General features: G+C 40.6%; 1 protein-coding gene across 4 annotated transcripts in view; it reads left to right on the top strand.

Annotated features, from left to right (window-relative positions):
- Positions 1-17,735, top strand: part of LOC102133005 (S-adenosyl-L-methionine-dependent tRNA 4-demethylwyosine synthase TYW1) — a 254,181-nt gene that overhangs the window by 132,962 nt on the left and 103,484 nt on the right. The gene's annotated exons all lie outside the window — the stretch shown is intronic.

The following is a 17,735-nucleotide window of genomic DNA, read 5'->3' as shown; positions in this document are numbered from 1 at the left end:
AGGAGATCGAGACCATCCTGGCTAACACGGTGAAAACCCGTTTCTACTAAAAATACAAAAAACTAGCCGGGCGAGGTGGCGGGCGCCTGTAGTCCCAGCTACTCCGGAGGCTGAGGCAGGAGAATGGCGCAAACCCGGGAGGCGGAGCTTGCAGTGAGCTGAGATCTGGCCACTGCACTCCAGCCCGGGCTACAGAGCAAGACTCCGTCTCAAAAAAATAAATAAATTAAAAAAAAAAAAAAAAAAAATGATGAAATATACCTTTCAACTTTTTAAAGACTTCCTTCTTCAAGGAATTTTGAACATTTACTATTTGATAAATAATTATTGAGTTCCTCTTAAGTTTGTAGCACTATTGCTTTGTATGTGTCATTTGTTTTTCATTCATTTAGGGAGAGAGTTATATATACTCCCAAAGTTAATTAATAACAATTGGTCCTGGAACCAATTCCCCATAGATACCCAACCCAGAGTCTATGGAAGATTGGTTGTAGGACTCCCCATGGGTACCAAAATCCACAGATGCTCAAGTTTATATAAAATGGCATAGGCCGAGCGTGGTGGTTCACGCCTGCAAACCTAGGACTTTGGGAGGGCGAGGCAGGCAGATCACTTGAGGTCAGGAGTTCAAGACCAGCCTGGCCAACATGGTCAGACCCCATCTCTACTAGAAATACCAAAAAATTAGCCAGTTGTGTTGGCATTAACCTGTTATCCCAGCTATTTGGGAGGCTGAGGCAGGAGAATTGCCTGAACCTGGGAGGTGGAGGCTGCAGTGAGCCAAGATCATGTCACTGCACTGCAGCCTGGGTGACAGAGTGAGACTCTGTCTCAAAAAATAAATAAATAAATAAATAAATAAATAAATAAATAAATAATAAAAATGGCATCGTATTTGCACATAACCTACACTCATCCTGTATACTTTAAATCATCTCTAGATTACTTATAATATGTAGTACAATGTAAACGCCATGTAAGTAGTTGTTATACTGCATTTTAAATGTTTGTGTGATTTTTAATTGTTTTACTTTTCCCAAATATTTTTCATCCATGGTTTGGTTGAATGTGTGGAAATGGAACCCACAGATATGGAGGGCCGACGGTACATAGCCACCTTAAAAGAGGCGTCTGCAGGCTGGGTGTGGTAGCTCACACCTGTAATCCCAGCACTTTGGAAGGCCAAGGTGCGCAGATCGCTTGAGGTCAGGAGTTCAAGACCAGTCTGGGCAAGATGGCAAAACCCTGTCTCTACCAAAAGACAAAATACAAAAATTACCTGTGGTCCCAGCTACTCAGGAGACTAAGGTGGGAGAATCAATCGCTTGAGCCTGGGAGGCAGAGGCTGTAGTGAGCCGAGATTGCGCCACTGCACTCCAGCGTGGGCGACAGTGAGACCCCCATCTTAAAAAAAAAAAAAAAAAAAAAAAAAGTTTCTGCAAATAGTATATGTTTAAATATGAAGTTAATTTTCCTGAATTTCTAGGACCAAATTTCCTAAGCCATCAGTAGCCTCAGAACGTTCACATTGAATGTCATTTTCTGCAAACATTTGGCCTTTCTTATGTATTTTCATATGGCATACTTACCTTCCTTTTCTTTTTCACCAAAAATAACCTTCCGGTTCTGCTTTTCCATTAATCCTCCTTCCTTCCTTCCTTCCTTCCTTGCTTTCTTCCTGTTACTTTTCTAAGCATTCTTTGTGCACTCTTGACATCTGACTGATAATGATAATCACCCCAGGAGCTTTAAAAAAATGACAGTTTCCTGGTCCTCATGGCATCTGAGAATCTGCTTGTTAGACGTCCCAGGTGTCATTTGGTATACAGCCAGATATGGGAGTCACTGTCCCAGAAAACTTGCCTTTCTCTCCTGTGCCCAGTGCTTACTTTGACATTCCTAACCCATCACTGTCTGGCCTTGATGTACATTTTCTGACTCATTTTTCACCGTATTCCCCAGGAGGGCCATGCTTCCCTGCTTACCTTGCCATTTCTGCACATGTGCCCACCACCTTCTCCGTTCTGAGTCTTCGATTACTGTCTCCCCAGATTTTGGAAGGAATGTTCTTTCTTTCCCTTCTTTGACTTGTAGAAATTCTGTGCACCTCCTAGACACAGTTTTGTTATTACCTCTACTGCAAAGTCTTTTCTGATTATAATTAGCTGCTCCCTTTTCCCTTCCTAAGTTTTATATCTATTAAAAAACACTGTTTTTCTTCTGTTTTGTCTTAGCTGCTCTTTCCTGAGCTGGATCCCTTACTTACGTCTGAATTCTGCACAATATCTAGCATAGTACACTTTAAGGTATTTGATAAACGCTTCCATTTTTTTTCTTGGAGACTGGGTCACCAAAGCTGGAACACAGTGGCACCATCATAGCTCACTGCAGCCTCCAACTCCTGGGCCCAGATGATCCTCCTGCCTCAGCCTCCCAAGTATCTGGGACCATAGGCACATACTGCTATGCCTAGTTAATTTTTTTATTTTATTTTATTTTTTTTTTGTAGAGACTCTGAAACTCCTGGCATCAGGCAATCTTCCTGCCTTGGAAGTGTTGGGATTATAGGCATGAGCCACTGCTCCAGGCCTGATAAATGTTTCTTTTTTTTTTTCCTTCTTTTTTTTTTTTTTTTTTTGAGACGGAGTCTCATTCTGTTGCCCAGCCTGGAGTGCAGTGGCACGATCTCGGTTCACTGCAACCTCTGCCTCCCGGGTTCAAGCGATTCTTGTGCCTCAGCCTCCCCAGTAGCTAGGATTACAGCTGCATACCACCATGCCTGGCTAATTTTTGTATTTTTTGCAGAGATGGGGTTTCGCCATGTTGGCCAGGCTGCTCTCAAACTCCTGACCTCAAGTGATCCGCCTGCCTCAGCCTCCCAAAGTGCGGGGATTACAGGTGTGAGCCACTGTGCCCAGCTTGTTTCTTAAAAGAATGAATGGGTGGAAACCCAACAGAGATTTGTAAAGTACCATATGTGTTTTACCAGTTGTCCAGCTGATTAAATCTTTGTGGGTTTCTTTTGCTGTTTTATGCTCGAGAAGTTAAATCCATGCCCTTTTTGGTTATTAATACTGATGTTATTTAAGAAATGCAAAAAGGCCTTACTTTGGTTTCTAAGCTGTCTTGGATTTACATAGCATAAAAATTAGAATGGATTTAAATGGGAGTAAACAGCAGGAGCTGGCTAAGTCAGGCCCATCTGAGATTGTTATCTAGACTGTGTTCTTAGAATGTGGAAGATGACAAGGAAACATTGATACAATAGCTTAATAGTTTACTTCCTTTCTTTGGTCAAAATGTTCCACAAACTGAATTCTTACCTTGAAGTAACTAGCCTTTGGGTGGCGAATTCACTTGTAATTACTCTGGGTTTGCTTATGATAGTAATGCAGTAACTTAAAGTTAGAAAATAATTTCAACCCAGGAGCATCTTAAATAGAAGTCATTATTATCTCTATGTAATTCTTGTTGGAATGTTTCCTTGGGCAATTTAAACTTCCCACACATTAGGGCAATTGCTTTCTGAGCATTTTGTAGCAATTAGAGTTGTTGTTTCTTGGTCTTGCATTGTTTTTGTTGCCTTGTAAGAGAAGATCTGTGGCAGGATGCTGCTCTTAAAAATTTTCCTTTAAATTGACTCAAGCTGTTATTTCCTTCTGAATGGCTGATCTTATAAGACATAGTAGATGCTATTAAGAAAGATTTTGGCACTTAAAACATTTATTTTGTAGTTATATGTATCAGCTAGGGTCAAACATATAAAAACTCAAATGCTGGCTCAGCGCGGTGGCTCACACCTGTAATCCCAGCACTTTGGGAGGCTGAGGTGGGCAGATCACTTGAGGTCAGGAGTTCAAGACCAGCCTGGCCAACATGGTGAAAACCCATCTCTACTAAAAATACAAAAAACAATTAGCCAGGCATGGTGGCAGGTACCTGTAATCCCAGCTACTCGGGAGGCTGAGGCAGGAGAATTGCTTCAACCCAGGAGGTGGAGGTTGTAGTGAGCCAAGATCGCACCACTGTACTCCAGCCTAGGCAACAAGAGCGAGACTCTGTCTCAAAATAAATATATTACAATAAAAAATAAAAACTCAAATGATATCAGATTACTATAAATAAAAGTGTTATATCAGATATTTTAATTAGAACATCCATACTGTTGTCTTCTGTTATTTGATTAGGCTTTTACTATGCCTGAGCAAGGAAAGTCATTTGAAAAGAATTTCTTAAACTTTATAAACAAAAAATTTTGATTTGTCCCAAGATTTTCAGCCCATTTCTGATCTAGTACTACTCAAAGTAGAAGGTAGCATATTTTGTTTTTAACTCTTGGCAAGTATAATGTTTACATTTCTAGATCTTTATCCTTTGTCAAAATGTTCCTTTTCAGTATGAGGAGAGAAATATATTGGTACTTGAGTATGTGGGCTAAAAACCAATTCCATCAAGATACCAGAGTAAAAAATGTGTTAGCTTCAATTTCCGTCCGTGATAGCTACTTGTCAAACAGTCTTTTTTTTTTTTTTAAAAAAAAGAGAAATATATCTTATACAAGAAAACACTGCCAGCTTTTAGCAGTAAACTTTTATCAGCAATGTGACCAGATGTGTCTCTCGTGGACTATGATTATGTCAGGGTCAAGATCCGGTAGTAAGTTGAACTGTTTAATTCTTTTCTCTGTTTAAGTAATAGCACTGACATTCTTGAAACCTCATATTTAAAAAGAAAAATGACCAACATAATTTCTTACGTTACAGTGACCATTGGCTCTCTCTCTACAGATGATGTTAGGATACTCTGACCTGATATCATGATTTGAATAATGGTTGTTCCATTGGTATGAAGGGCTTATTGTACATTAATGAGAGAGCCCTCTATCTAATATTTAAATAAACCAGTTTATGTATGTGGCCCACAATTTGCTAATTAAAAAACAAACATTTCATATTTGACCTTGTATCGGGTTATAAAAATATTATGTGCTGCTTGTAGAAATTTGGGGGAAGTAAAGAGAAATATAAAGAAGCAAGGAAAGAAATTACCTATAATTCCGGGACCTTAACATAGTAATTAACATTTGAAGTACTTCTACTTAATCCTCCGGGGGAGGGCATGCTTTTTTGCAAATAATTCCATCTTATATGTTACTTTTGTTTTTGTTTAACATCGTGTCATAAGTATTTTTCCTTGTCATTAACACTTCTCTCTGATTGTCATATTAAAGAGAGTGTAGTCATTCATCCTGCTGAGTTTCCTGCTTGTTGGACCGTAGTAGGGAGCAGCAGGAGTGTGTGATGTCCCGGCATCCTTCTTCCCATCCTAGAGACCTGACAGTCAGATTTTCTGTCCTTAGCACACTGAGGACAAAGTCTCAGCTACTCCCGAGTTGCAGTCACTTTTTGAACATTTTTGAACATTTTTAAAACTGAATGCTGCCAGAGATGACAAGTTATATTTAATTGGTGGCATTGAGACTTTCACAAAGGGGAAGCATAAGATAATGGTACATTAAATCATGGCATGGCCTTTATCCTAGAGTTTCTTGTAGTCAATGAAATATATCTTCTTCTTTCCTTTCCTTTAGGATGAGCTTGTCTGCCTTCCATGGTTCTGACAAGTTTCCCTTCTTATTGACCTATTTTGTTTATTTCCACCTCTCATCATCGATACCAAAGTCTATTCTTGAGCCTTAACCCATCTGGCTAATCAGGATATCTGTTTGTTACCACCTTTTTGAAGGCTTTAACTTTCATGTAAACCATGGGACCCCTATCCACAGGCATAGATCCCCCAGGGCTGATTCCATTCAACTTGGATTTAATGCCATTTTACCTTGCTCTGCTTAGCTAAAATGTTATTCTGCTTTCAGTCATTTCTGAAATCAGACAAGACTGCTGTGCTTGATTTGTGCAAATGTGTTGTCTAAAGCCAGTGTCTGCAAGCTGGGATAATTCCTTAGTAAACTGGTTCCCCCTAGACCTGACTTTTACCTAATATTGTTTTAGGGAAATGTAAGTGTATTGCATCTTAGGTTCGTGTTGAGGCATCAGGTAACGTCTAGTGGATAATAGTTTCTATGGGTTTGGAGACTCAGGAGAACACCGGGGAAGGAATACTGAGTGTAGATCTGAAAGTCATCTCTTTAGCAACAGATTGTAGTTAAAGGCAAGGAAGCAGGTGGGATGACCCAGGAAGTGCCTAAAGAAGGCAAAGAGGGAGCCTGCGGGAACAAAAGTGTTGAAGCTTTCAACATGAAGAGCACATAGAGAGTGAGTCTGGGAAGAATTTGATAAAGATATTGGTTCAATTCCTTGCAACTCAAGGAAACAGTGAGTTTCCAGAAAGATTACGAAATAAAGGTACGACAAAAAGGAAAATAGCTTTACCAGTTGGTCTTTAATTACTATGTCAAAAAGAAAGTATGGTGCAGTGTTTTGTGTCGAAGCCATTGTATAGAGGGATGAATGGGAAGGATGGAAATGGGAAGAGTGAATAATCGATCTGAATGTAGTGAATACTGACTTACTAATAATAAAGAAGTCAAAGCATTTCCTTTCATCAGCTTAAAGAATTGCATAGCGTATCTACTAAAAACTTTACATTTAGAAAATAAATATTGAAGAAAATGACTCATACTTTACCAGAATTCAAAGGTAAACAGTTACTATATTGCATTACATCTTCTATGGTTTTTATGCATGTTCATATATATGTGTCTATATTTCACTTATAAAATTGAAATCATGTTGTACATATTTTTGCAACTATATATATGTTACTAATTATTTTTATAGAGATGGTAGTCTTCTTTTGTTGCCCAGGCTGGTCTTGAACTCCTGGGCTCAAGCAATCCTCCTGCATCAGCCTCCCTAGTAATTGGGATACAGATGTGCTCCAGCATACCTGGCTAAAATTTTTTTTTGAGAGATGGGGTCTTGTTTGTTGCCTAGGCTGGTATTGAATCCCTGGTTTCAAGTGATCCTCCTACCTTGGCCTCCCAAAATACTGATCCTCCTACCTTGGCCTCCCAAAATACTGGGATTACAGGCATGAGCCACTGTGGCTGGCCTTCAACTATATTTTTATATAGTTTATATATTATGAACAACTATGCCAACTTTTATTGTAGATTAATTTTGCCTATTATTGAACTTTTAAATTTATTTTTGTTTTGCCTGTTTTTGAACTTTATATAAATGAAATGATTGTTTATGCCTTTGTGTCGGATTTTTCAACATTATAATATTATAATAACTCAATTATAATAGTATAATAACACTCAACATTGTGTTCTGAGATTCCTCCATGATTTTGCAAGTAATAGTTGTTCTGAATACAAGTCCAGATACAGGTACTGCATATATCGTCTCCCAGTCTGTCTTTACCAGTTTATTTATTTATTTTATTTTATTTTATTTTATTTTATTTTATTTTATTTTATTTTATGTTATTGTTTTGAGGTGGAGTTTCACTCTTGTTGCCCAGGTTGGAGTGCAATGGCGTGATCTTTGCTCACTGCATCCTCCGCCTCCTGGGTTCAAGCGATTCTCCTGCCTCAGCTCCCAAGTAACTGGGATTATAGGCGTGCACCACCATGCCCAGCTAATTCTGTATTTTTAGTAGAGATGGGGTTTTACCAGTTTGGTCAGGCTGGTCTCGAACTCCTGACTTCAAGTGATCCACCCGCCTTAGCCTCCCAAAGTGCTGGGATTACAGGTGTGAGACACTGCGCCTGGCCTGTCTTTGCCAGTTTAAACTCTTAATATTGCTTGATAAACAGAGCTCTTCATTTTAACCAAGTCTAGTTTATCACTTTTTAAAAAGTATTATGTTTAGTGCTTTTCCTGTCCTATTTGTGAAATCTTTGCCCACCCCAAGGTCATGAAGATAGTTTCTTATGTTTTCCTCTTTCAGAAGTGTTGTTATTACTATTTTTCAATTTGGTCTGTGAATCATCTGAAATTGGAGGGTATTGCATAAGGTAGAGGATCTGAATTTTTTTTTTTAATGGACTTTATAGTTTAGAGCAGTTTTAGACTCAAAACAAAATTGAGCAGAAGGTCCAGAGATTTTCCGTATCCCCCCTATTCCATGCATGCATAGATACCTCCTTATCAATATCACCCACAAGAGTGGCACATTTATTATAACTGATGAACATATACGGATCCATCATTATCAGCCATAGTCTGCATTTTACTTACGGTTCGTTGTGGTTGTACATTCTGTGGGTGTGGACAAATATATAGTGACATGTATCCACCATTACAGTGTCATATGGGGTAGTTTCACTGCCCTAAGAATCTCCTGTACTCTGTTTATCTCTCCCTCCCCTATCCCTGGCAACCATGGATCTTTTTACTGTCTGCGTAGTTTTGCCTTTTCCAGAATGTCATATAGTTGGAATCATACCATTTGCAGCCTTTTCAGATTTGCTTCTTTCACTTAGCAATATGCATTTAAGGTTCCTTCCATGTGTTTTCACATGGATAGCTCATCTCTTTTTAGAGCTAAACAATATTCCATTGTCTGGCTGCACCACAGTTTATTCACCTACTGAAGGACATCTTGGGTGCTTGCAAGTTTTGGCAGTTTTGAACACAGCTGCTATAAACATCAGTGTGCAAGTTTGTGTTTGGATGTAAATTTTCAACTCCTTGGAGTAAATACCAAAGCGTGTAGTTGCTGGGTAGTTTCATAAGAGTATTGCTTAGTTTTTTGAGAAACTGCCAAACTGTCTTCCAAAGTGGCTATACCATTTTGTATTCCCACCAGCAATGGATGAGAGTTTCTGTCATTGCTGTTTTGTTTTGCATTTTCTTTTTTTTTTTTTGAGACTCTGTTGCCCAGGCTGGAGTGCAGTGGCCAGATCTCAGCTCACTGCAAGCTCCGCCTCCCGGGTTCACACCATTCTCCTGCCTCAGCCTCCCGAGTAGCTGGGACTACAGGCGCCCGCCACCTCGCCCGGCTAGTTTTTTGTATTTTTTAGTAGAGATGGGGTTTCACCGTGTTAGCCAGGATGGTCTCGATCTCCTGACCTTGTGATCCACCCGTCTTGGCCTCCCAAAGTGCTGGGATTACAGGCTTGAGCCACCGCGCCCGGCCTTTGTTTTGCATTTTCCTGATGACAGGTGATGTGGAACATTTTTTCATACACTTATTTGCCATTCGTATGTCTTTGATGAGATGTCTGTTATGGTCTTTGGCCCGTTTTTAATTAGGTTGTTCATTTTCTTATTGTTGAGATTTAAGAGTTCTTTGTATATTTTGGAGTCCTTTATCAAATATGTCTTTTGCAAATATTTTCTGTCAGTCTGTAGCTTGTCTTTTCATGTCTTGGCAGTGTCTTTTGAAGAGCAGAAATGTTTAATACTTACCAATTTTTTCTCTCACGGGTCACGCCTTTAGTTTGCTATCTAAAAAGTTATTACCAAATCCAAGGTCATCTAGACTTTCTCCTGTGTTATCTTCTAGAACTCTTAAAGTTTTGCCTTTCACATTTAGTTTTGTAATACACTTAGAGTTAATTTTTGTGAGAGGTATAAGGTGTTCGTCTAGATTCTTTTTTTTTTTTTTTTTGCATGTGAATTTCCAGTTTCAGCACTGTTTGTTGAAAAAAATTATCTTTTCCCCATTGTATTACTTTTTTCTCTTTTGCGAAAGATCAGTTGACTATATTTGTGTGAGTCTTTTTCTGGGCTCTGTTCTGTTTCTTTGGTTTATTTGTCTGTTCTCGCAACAGTATCACATACATTTCAGGGAATTTGATATCAACATCTACTATATTTGTTAATCTTTTCTGTTTGTTGGTCTTGTTCTCTGTTTCTGTTTTTGTATTGCATACTTTTTCTTTCGTGGTTTTGAGTATGTTAAATATGATTCCATTTTCTCTCCTTTCTTAGCATATTAATCATACTTCACTTGTTACTTTTTTAGTGTTTTCCCTAGCGTTTGTAATATAGGTCTACCAGTAATTGAAGTCCATTTTCAAAGAACACTATGTTGCTTCCTGAGTAGGGCAAGTACCTTATAATAACAAAGTAATCTTTTTTTTTTTTTTCTTCTTCGAGACCAAGTCTTACTCTGTCAGCCAGGCTGGAGTTCAGTGGCCTGATCTCAGCTCACTGCAACCTCCGCCTCCCGGGTTCAAGCAATTCGCCTATGCCAGCCTCCCAAGTAGCGGGGATTACAGGCGCCTGCCATTACACCTGGCTAATTTTTTTTATTTTTAGTAGAGACAGGATTTCACCATGTTGGCCAGGCTGGTCTTGAACTCGTGACCTCAAGTGATCCGCCTGCCTTGGCCTCCCAACGTGCTGGGATTATAGGCTTGACCCACCGTGCCTGGCCTCCTTATAATAACAAAATAATCCTGATTCTTCCCTCCTGTCCTTACATCATTGCCATCATTCATTTTACTTATACATAAGCATGCATAATCAATATATTGTTGCTATTTTATTATTTTGGGCAAATTGCTATCTGTTAGTTGAATTAAGAATAAGAAAAATAAACATTTTTATTTTACTCCTTGTCTGATGTTCTTCCTTTCTCTTCTTAGATCTGAGTTTCTGACCTATATCATTTTCCTTTTCTCTGAAGAACTTTTTTCAACATTTCTTTCGGCTGGGCGCGGTGGCTCACGCCTGTAATCCCAGCACTTTGGGAGGCCGAAGCGTGTGGATCACGAGGTCAGGAGATCGAGACCATATCGGCTAACATGATGAAACCCTGTCTCTACTAAAAATTCAAAAAGTTAGCCGGGCGTGGTGGCGGGTGCCTGTAGTCCCAGCTACTTGGGAGGCTGAGGCAGCAGAATGGCGTGAACCCGGGAGGGGACCTTGCAGTGAGCTGAGATCGCACCACTGCAATCCAGCCTGGGAGACAGTGAGACTGCGTCTCAAAAACAAACAAACAAACAAACAAAAAAAACCCATTTCTTTCAAGGAAGATCTACTGGCAACAAATTCCCCCAGTTTCTGGTTGTCTGAAAAAGTATTTCTCCTTCCGTTCTGAAGGACAGTTTCATAGTGTGCACATACTAGGTGGTGATTTTTTCTTTCAGTACTTTAAATATTTCACCCTGCCATCTCCTTGCTTGCATGGTTTCTGGATAGAAGTTGAAATCATTCTTTCCTTTTCTATATGTAAGGCTTTTTTCCCTCTGTCTTCTTTCTGGAATTTGTTAAATATTTGATTTTCTATGGTTTGAAACTTACATGCTTATCTGTAGTTTTTCTGGCATTTATCCTACTTCGTGTTCTGGGAGCCTCCTGACTGTGGTTTGGGGCCTGACATTAACATGGGGAAATCTTGAGTCATTATTCTTTCAAATATTACTTTTGTTCTTTTCTCTTTTTCTTTTCCTTCTGGTATTCCTGTTACACATACATTACACCCTTTGTAGTTATCCCACAGCCCCTGGATATTCCATTCTGGTTTATTTCAGTCTTTTTTCATTTTGCTTTTCGGTTTTAGAGTTTCTGTTGAGAATCCTTAAACTCAGAGATTCCTTCCTCAGCCATGTCCAGTCTCAAGGCCGTTCTTCATTTCCAAAATCAGAGTGTTTTAGAGCTCCAGCATTTTGGTTTGGTTCTTTCTTAGGATTTCCATCTCTGTTTACATTGTCCATCTGTTCTTGTGTGCTGTGTACTTTATCCACTGGAGCTCTTTGCATCTGGTTTGGATGCTTATGCTGTCTCTTTAAGCTTTGCTTTTTGCCTTTTAGTATGCCTTGTAACTTTTCTTGTTAGCTGAATATGATATCCTAGGTAAAAGGAACTGCTCTCACTAGACCTTTAATAACGTAATGGTATGGTATATGGGGAGGGGAAGCATTCTATAGTCTTATGATTAGGTCTCAGTGTTTTTTGTTTTGTTTTATTTTGTTTTTTTTTGAGACAGAGTCTTGCTCTGTCACTCAGGCTGGAGTGTGGTGGCACGATCTCGGCTCACTGCAACTTCTGCCTCCCAGGTTCAAGCAATTCTCCTGCCTCAGCCTCCCAAGTAGCTGGGATTTCAGGCACCCGCCACCATGCTCCACTAATTTTTGTATTTTTAGTAGAGACGGGGTTTCACCATGTTGGCCAGGCTAGTCTTGAACTCCTAACCTCAAATGATCCACTGCCTCGGCCTCCCAAAGTGCTGGGATTACAGGTGTGAGCCACCATGCCCAGCCTAGGTCTCAGTCTTTTAGTGAGGCTGTACCCCTGGACTGTGAACTTCACAAATACTTCTCAGTTTTTTTCCCCCCGAAGCAGGACAGGTTGGCTAGAGTGTACTACAGTTGGCTATTTCCCTTTTCTTACATGGAAGGCTGGTGCTGGCTGGAGTTGAGTATTTCTCTTCCACTTGGTTAGTTAGGCTCTGACAAAACCAAGCAAGTTAGGTTCTGGTTAAATCGTTTCTCCTGAGAGCCGACTTGGTTATCAACAGAATGCTCTGGCACATGTCAAATGGTTCCTGTTTCCCTCCCCTTACTGGAAGCACAAGGGATTTCCCCCTGTATATGCACTGTGAGAATCTGGCAGAGCTCCAGTAGGTAAAACTCACAAAAGCATAGGGCCCCTAATGACTGGGTCTGTCTGGGACTTTTGTGTCAGGCTTGTCCACACTGAGCCTCCAGCACTTTGTCAATTACAGTTCAGTTTCCCTGTTGGTCCTGGTCTCTGTGGAGGTTTCTGCTCCTGTAAGTTGTGATTCTCTGTGCCTGCCTGTTTTTCCCTCCAATTATGGGGACAACAGGTTTGCCATGTGACCTCACTTCTCTGATGGATCTAAGAACAGTTGTTGATTTTTCAATTTGTTCAGCTTTTTACTTGTTAAGACACAGTGATGACTTCCAAGCAACTTTCTTGCTGCATTGGAAACTGGAAGGCTCGTGGGGGTTAATTTTAAGTTTTAACATCTGATAGTATAAGTCTCACAGCTTTTTTCTTTAAGACCTAGTAATTTTTGTCTTTATGAATTCTGCTTTTAGTGTCATGCTTAGACCCTTAGGATGTAAAAATATTTATGTTTATTTTCTGGTTCTGTCCTAGCCCAGTTGTTTAAATCTCAACTCTTTAATCCAGTTGGGATATAACTTAGCATTCATTTTTATGTAGTTCCCAAGTACCATTTATTGAATGAACCATCTTTAAAGTACAGATTTGATAAGCTATCATTACTATGTATTGAAACTTGATATATGTGCTATTCCATTCCCAGAAGATGCTCTGTGTGTTGATTTCTACTTTTTTTTTTCTTAACAGAGTGTCATATTTCTCTATAGAAGTAATTATAGGCTGTGCATGGTGACTCATGCCTCTAATCCCAGCACTTTGGGAGGCTGAGGCAGATGGATCACCTGAGGTCAGGGGTTCGAGACCAGCCTGGCCAACACAGTGAAACCCCATCTCCACTACAAATACAAAAATCAGCCGGGTGTGGTGGCAGGTGCCTGTAATCCTAGCTACTAGGGAGGCTGAGGCAGGAGAATCACCTGAACCCGAGAGGTGTAGGTTGCAGTGAGCCGAGATTGCGTCACTGCACTTCAGCTTAGGAAACAGAGAGACTCCATCTCCAAAAACAAACAGCCGGGCACGGTGGCTCACGCCTGTAATCCCAGCACTTTGGGAGATCACGAGGTCAGGAGATCGAGACCATCCTGGCTAACACAGTGAAATCCCGTTTCTACTAAAAATACAAAAAATTAGCCGGGCTTGGTGGGGGGCGCCTGTAGTCCCAGCTACTCGGGAGGCTGAGGCAGGAGAATGGCGTGAACCCGGGAGGCGGAGCTTGCAGTGAGCAGAGAACGTGCCACTGCACTCTACCCTGGGTGACAGAGTGAGACTCTGTCTCAAAAAAAAAAAAAAAAAAAAAGAAGTAAATATAACTCTCCAACACTGTTCTTACTGTCTGGATAATATTTTTTTTTTGTATGGATTTTTAACAAATAGCCTGACAAGTCTTATCTTTGGCAGCCTTTCCTAACTCCTTCCCTCCCCTCCCACAGTCAGCATTTGGCACTTCTGGGTGAAGGGTACTTGTGCTTTCTTTTACCACCCAGGACAGCAGGGGTTGGTGTGACTGCTTATGTAATTGTCCTTCCTGTGAATTGAAAGGTCCCCTAGGGAAGGCACAATGTGTGTTACGCCTTTTTGTTCACTGTAGTATTCAAAGCCCTTAACACGGTGACTGACACGTGATTGCCACATAAGTATTTGGTCAATGAGCAAATTGCATTTATCTGCTCTCCTCTTGGTGTATATTCTGTTATTTCCCAACAATCTGCTTGGTTTGGTAATTGAAAGCTTGGGTCTCTGAAACAAGGCTACCAAGGTTTGGATACTGGCTCTGCCACCTATTATGTGTGTCATTTTGGGCAAGAGACTCACTTTTCTCACCTGTGAAATGGGGTAAATAACAGTGCCTACCTTATAGGGTCTAGACAAAAACACCTAGAAACATTATAGGAAGTAATTTTGTTTGAATTTTACAAAATGATGCCCTCTATTATCATTTTTGTATATGTGATTAAGTATTTTATACATATGAAAAGATACAGTGAATAAGATAGTAAGTACCGCTATAACTGTAGTCTAGCTTAAGAAATAAATATTACAAATTCATTTGCGGGCTTTGTGGACCTCATTTCTATCATACTTCTTTTCCTTCCTTTTCTTCCAGAGGGAATCAGTATCCTGTAATTGGTGTTTATCATTCCATGTTGTCTTCAGTATTTCATATTTGGTGTTTATCATTCCATATTGTATTCGTGAGGGTTCTCTAGAGGGACAGAGCTAATACGATAGATGTATATATGAAGGGGAGTTTATTAGGAGAATTGACTCGCACTGTCACAAGGTGAAGTCCCACAATAGGCCGTCTGCAAGCTGTGGTGCCAGGAAGCCAGTCCAAGTCCCAAAACCTCAGAAGCAGGGAAGCTGACAATGCAGCCTTCAGTCTGTGGCCAAAAGGCCTGAGGACCCCTGGCAAACCACTGGTATAAGTCCAAGAGTCCAAAAGCTGAAGAACTTGGAATTTGATGTTCGAGGGCAGGAAGCATCCAGCACGGGAGAAAGATGAAGGCCAGAAGGCTCAGCCAGTCTGGTTTTTCCATGTTCTTCTGCCTGCTTTTATTCCGGCTGCGCTGGCAGCTAATTAGGGGGTGCCCACCCAGATTGAGGGTGGGTCTGCCTTTCCCAGTTCACTGACTCAAATGTTAATCTCCTTTGGCAACACCCTCACAGACACACCCAGGAACAATACTTTGCATCCTTTATTACAATCAAGTTGACATTCAGTGTTAACCATCACACAGTGTCTTGCTCTGTTGCCCAGGCTGGAGTGCCGTGGTATGATCATGGCTCACCAGAGCCTTGAACTCCTGGACTCGAGCAGTCCTCCCACCTCAGCCTCCCAAGTAGCTAGAGACAATAGGTGTGCATCATTGCGCCCGGCTAATTTTTGCATTTTGTAAAGATGTGGTCTCACTGTGTTGCTCAGGTTGGTCTTGAACTCCTGGCGTCAAGTGATCCTCTTGCTTTGGCCTCCCAAAGTCCTGGGATTACAGATGTGAGCCACTGCTCCTGGCCTGTCATCCCATATTTATACCTCACTCTTATGTATAACTCCATAAGTAATAGAGCATAGTGTTTTCCATATTTTTAAACTTTATATGATAACGTAACCCTATATGTATCCTTATGCAATTTGATTTAATTTTTGACCATTTTTTTAAAATAAAAAATTACCTTTTTACCATTTTAAGGTATACAGTTCAGTGGAATCATGCACATTCATATTATGTGCAACTATTACCACCATCCATCTCCAGAACTGTTTCATCTCCCCATTCTTCCCCCCAAACTATGAAACTTCCTATTCATTAAATACTAGCCTCCCTAATTTCTTCCTCCCTGCAACCTGTTTTTCTTTTGTTTGAAATTATGCTTGTGAGGTATTCATATTGTTATATTTAGCCTTTGAGACTTTGTAACTGCTATGTAGCATTCTATCCTGCAAATATTCCCTGATGTAGGAGAAATTCATCCTCCTACAGATGGGCATTTGGATTGTTTCACAGTTTCTAACTCTGCAGTGAACATTGTTGAAAGTGTCTCTTTGTGCACATGTGCAATAATTTCTTTTGGAACTAACCTGTGGTTGGAAGTTGCTGGATCATAGAATATGTACATCTTAAACTTGAACTTGATTAGATTTTTGTCGCCGAACCCTGTCCTACATGATTATACTTAGGAGACTACTGCATTAAATTTCTATTTTCTATCCTCACGAATACTTGGTCTTGTTAGTTGTCGATTTTATTTTATTTATTTTTTGAGACAGGGTCTTGCTCTGTTGGCAGACTGGAGTGCTGTGGTGCCATCATGGCTCATTGCAGTCTCAACCTCCTGGGCTCAAGCGATCTTCCCACCTCAGTTCCCCAAGAAGCTGGGACTACAGGCGTGCACCACCATGCCTGGCTAATTTTTTTGATTCTTTAACTTACACAGATGGAGTCTCACTATGTTGCCCAGCTGGTCTTAAACTCCTGGCCTCAAGTGATCCTCCCACCTTGGCTTTCAAAAGTGCTGGGATTGGCCGGGCACGGTGGCTCACACCTGTAATCACAGCACTTTTGAAGGCCAAGGTGGGTGGATCACTTGAGGTCAGGAGTTTGAGACTAGCCTGGCCAACATGGTGAAACCCTGTCTCTACTAAAAATACAAAAATTAGCCAAGCATGGTAGCAGGCACCTGTAATCCCAGCTACTCAGGAGGCTGAGGCAGGAGAATCACTTACCCGGGAGACAGAGGTTGCAGTGAGCCAAGATCACACTACACTATTGCACTCCAGCCTGGGTTACAAAGTGAGACTCTGTCTCAAAAAAGAAAAAGAAAAAAAAAAAAGATAAATAAAAGGATACCATGTATCCAAACAACTCTGTGAACCTTACTTAGCAAGGTGCATGTCTTCACCTTGTCAGAGAACCCAGGGAAAAGCAGAAAAGGTTTCTGCTAGACCAGGAAGAGGAAGCTGTCAAGATACAGGTAGCCATTCTTCATTCTGCCAAGCACTCCCAACCTCCCCCAACTGTATAAAAACTCAGAATCCTGGAAATCAGGAGACAATGTTCCATGCCCATTTTTTTTTTTTTAAAAATAATTGAGGTATAATTTACATATCATAAAGTTCAGGATATGTGGTGGCTCAAGCCTGTAATCCCAGCACTTTGGGAGGCCAAGGTGGGAGGACTGCTCCAACCTAGGAGTTTGAGACCACCATGAGCAACATAGCAAAACCCTTTCTCTACCAAAAAATAAAAATAAAAAATCAACCAGGTGTGCTAATGCATTCTTGTAGTCCTAGCTACTTAGGAGGCGGAGGTGGGAGGATCCGTTGAGCTCAAGAGGCCGAGGCTGCAGTGAGCTATGACTGTGTCACTGCCCTCCAGCCTAGATGACACAGTGACCCCCTGTTTCAAATGAATGAATGAATGAATGAATGAATGAATGAATGAATGAATACATGCATATGTACATACAGAGAGAGAGAAAGTTCACCCTTCTAAAGTATGATTTTTAGTATATTCACAAGCTTGTGAAATCACTACCTAATTCCAGAACATTTTCATCACCCCAACCAAGTTTCTTTTTTTTTTTTTTTTTTTTTTTTTTTTTTTTTTTTTTTTTTTTTTTGAGACGGAGTCTCGCTCTGTAGCCCAGGCTGGAGTGCAGTGGCCG

This window comes from Macaca fascicularis, chromosome 3, assembly GCF_037993035.2.
Source record: "Macaca fascicularis isolate 582-1 chromosome 3, T2T-MFA8v1.1".
NCBI classification, from domain to species: domain Eukaryota; kingdom Metazoa; phylum Chordata; class Mammalia; order Primates; family Cercopithecidae; genus Macaca; species Macaca fascicularis.
The sequence above is the reverse complement of the archived record's forward strand: the minus strand, read 5'-3'. Positions and strand labels throughout refer to the sequence as shown.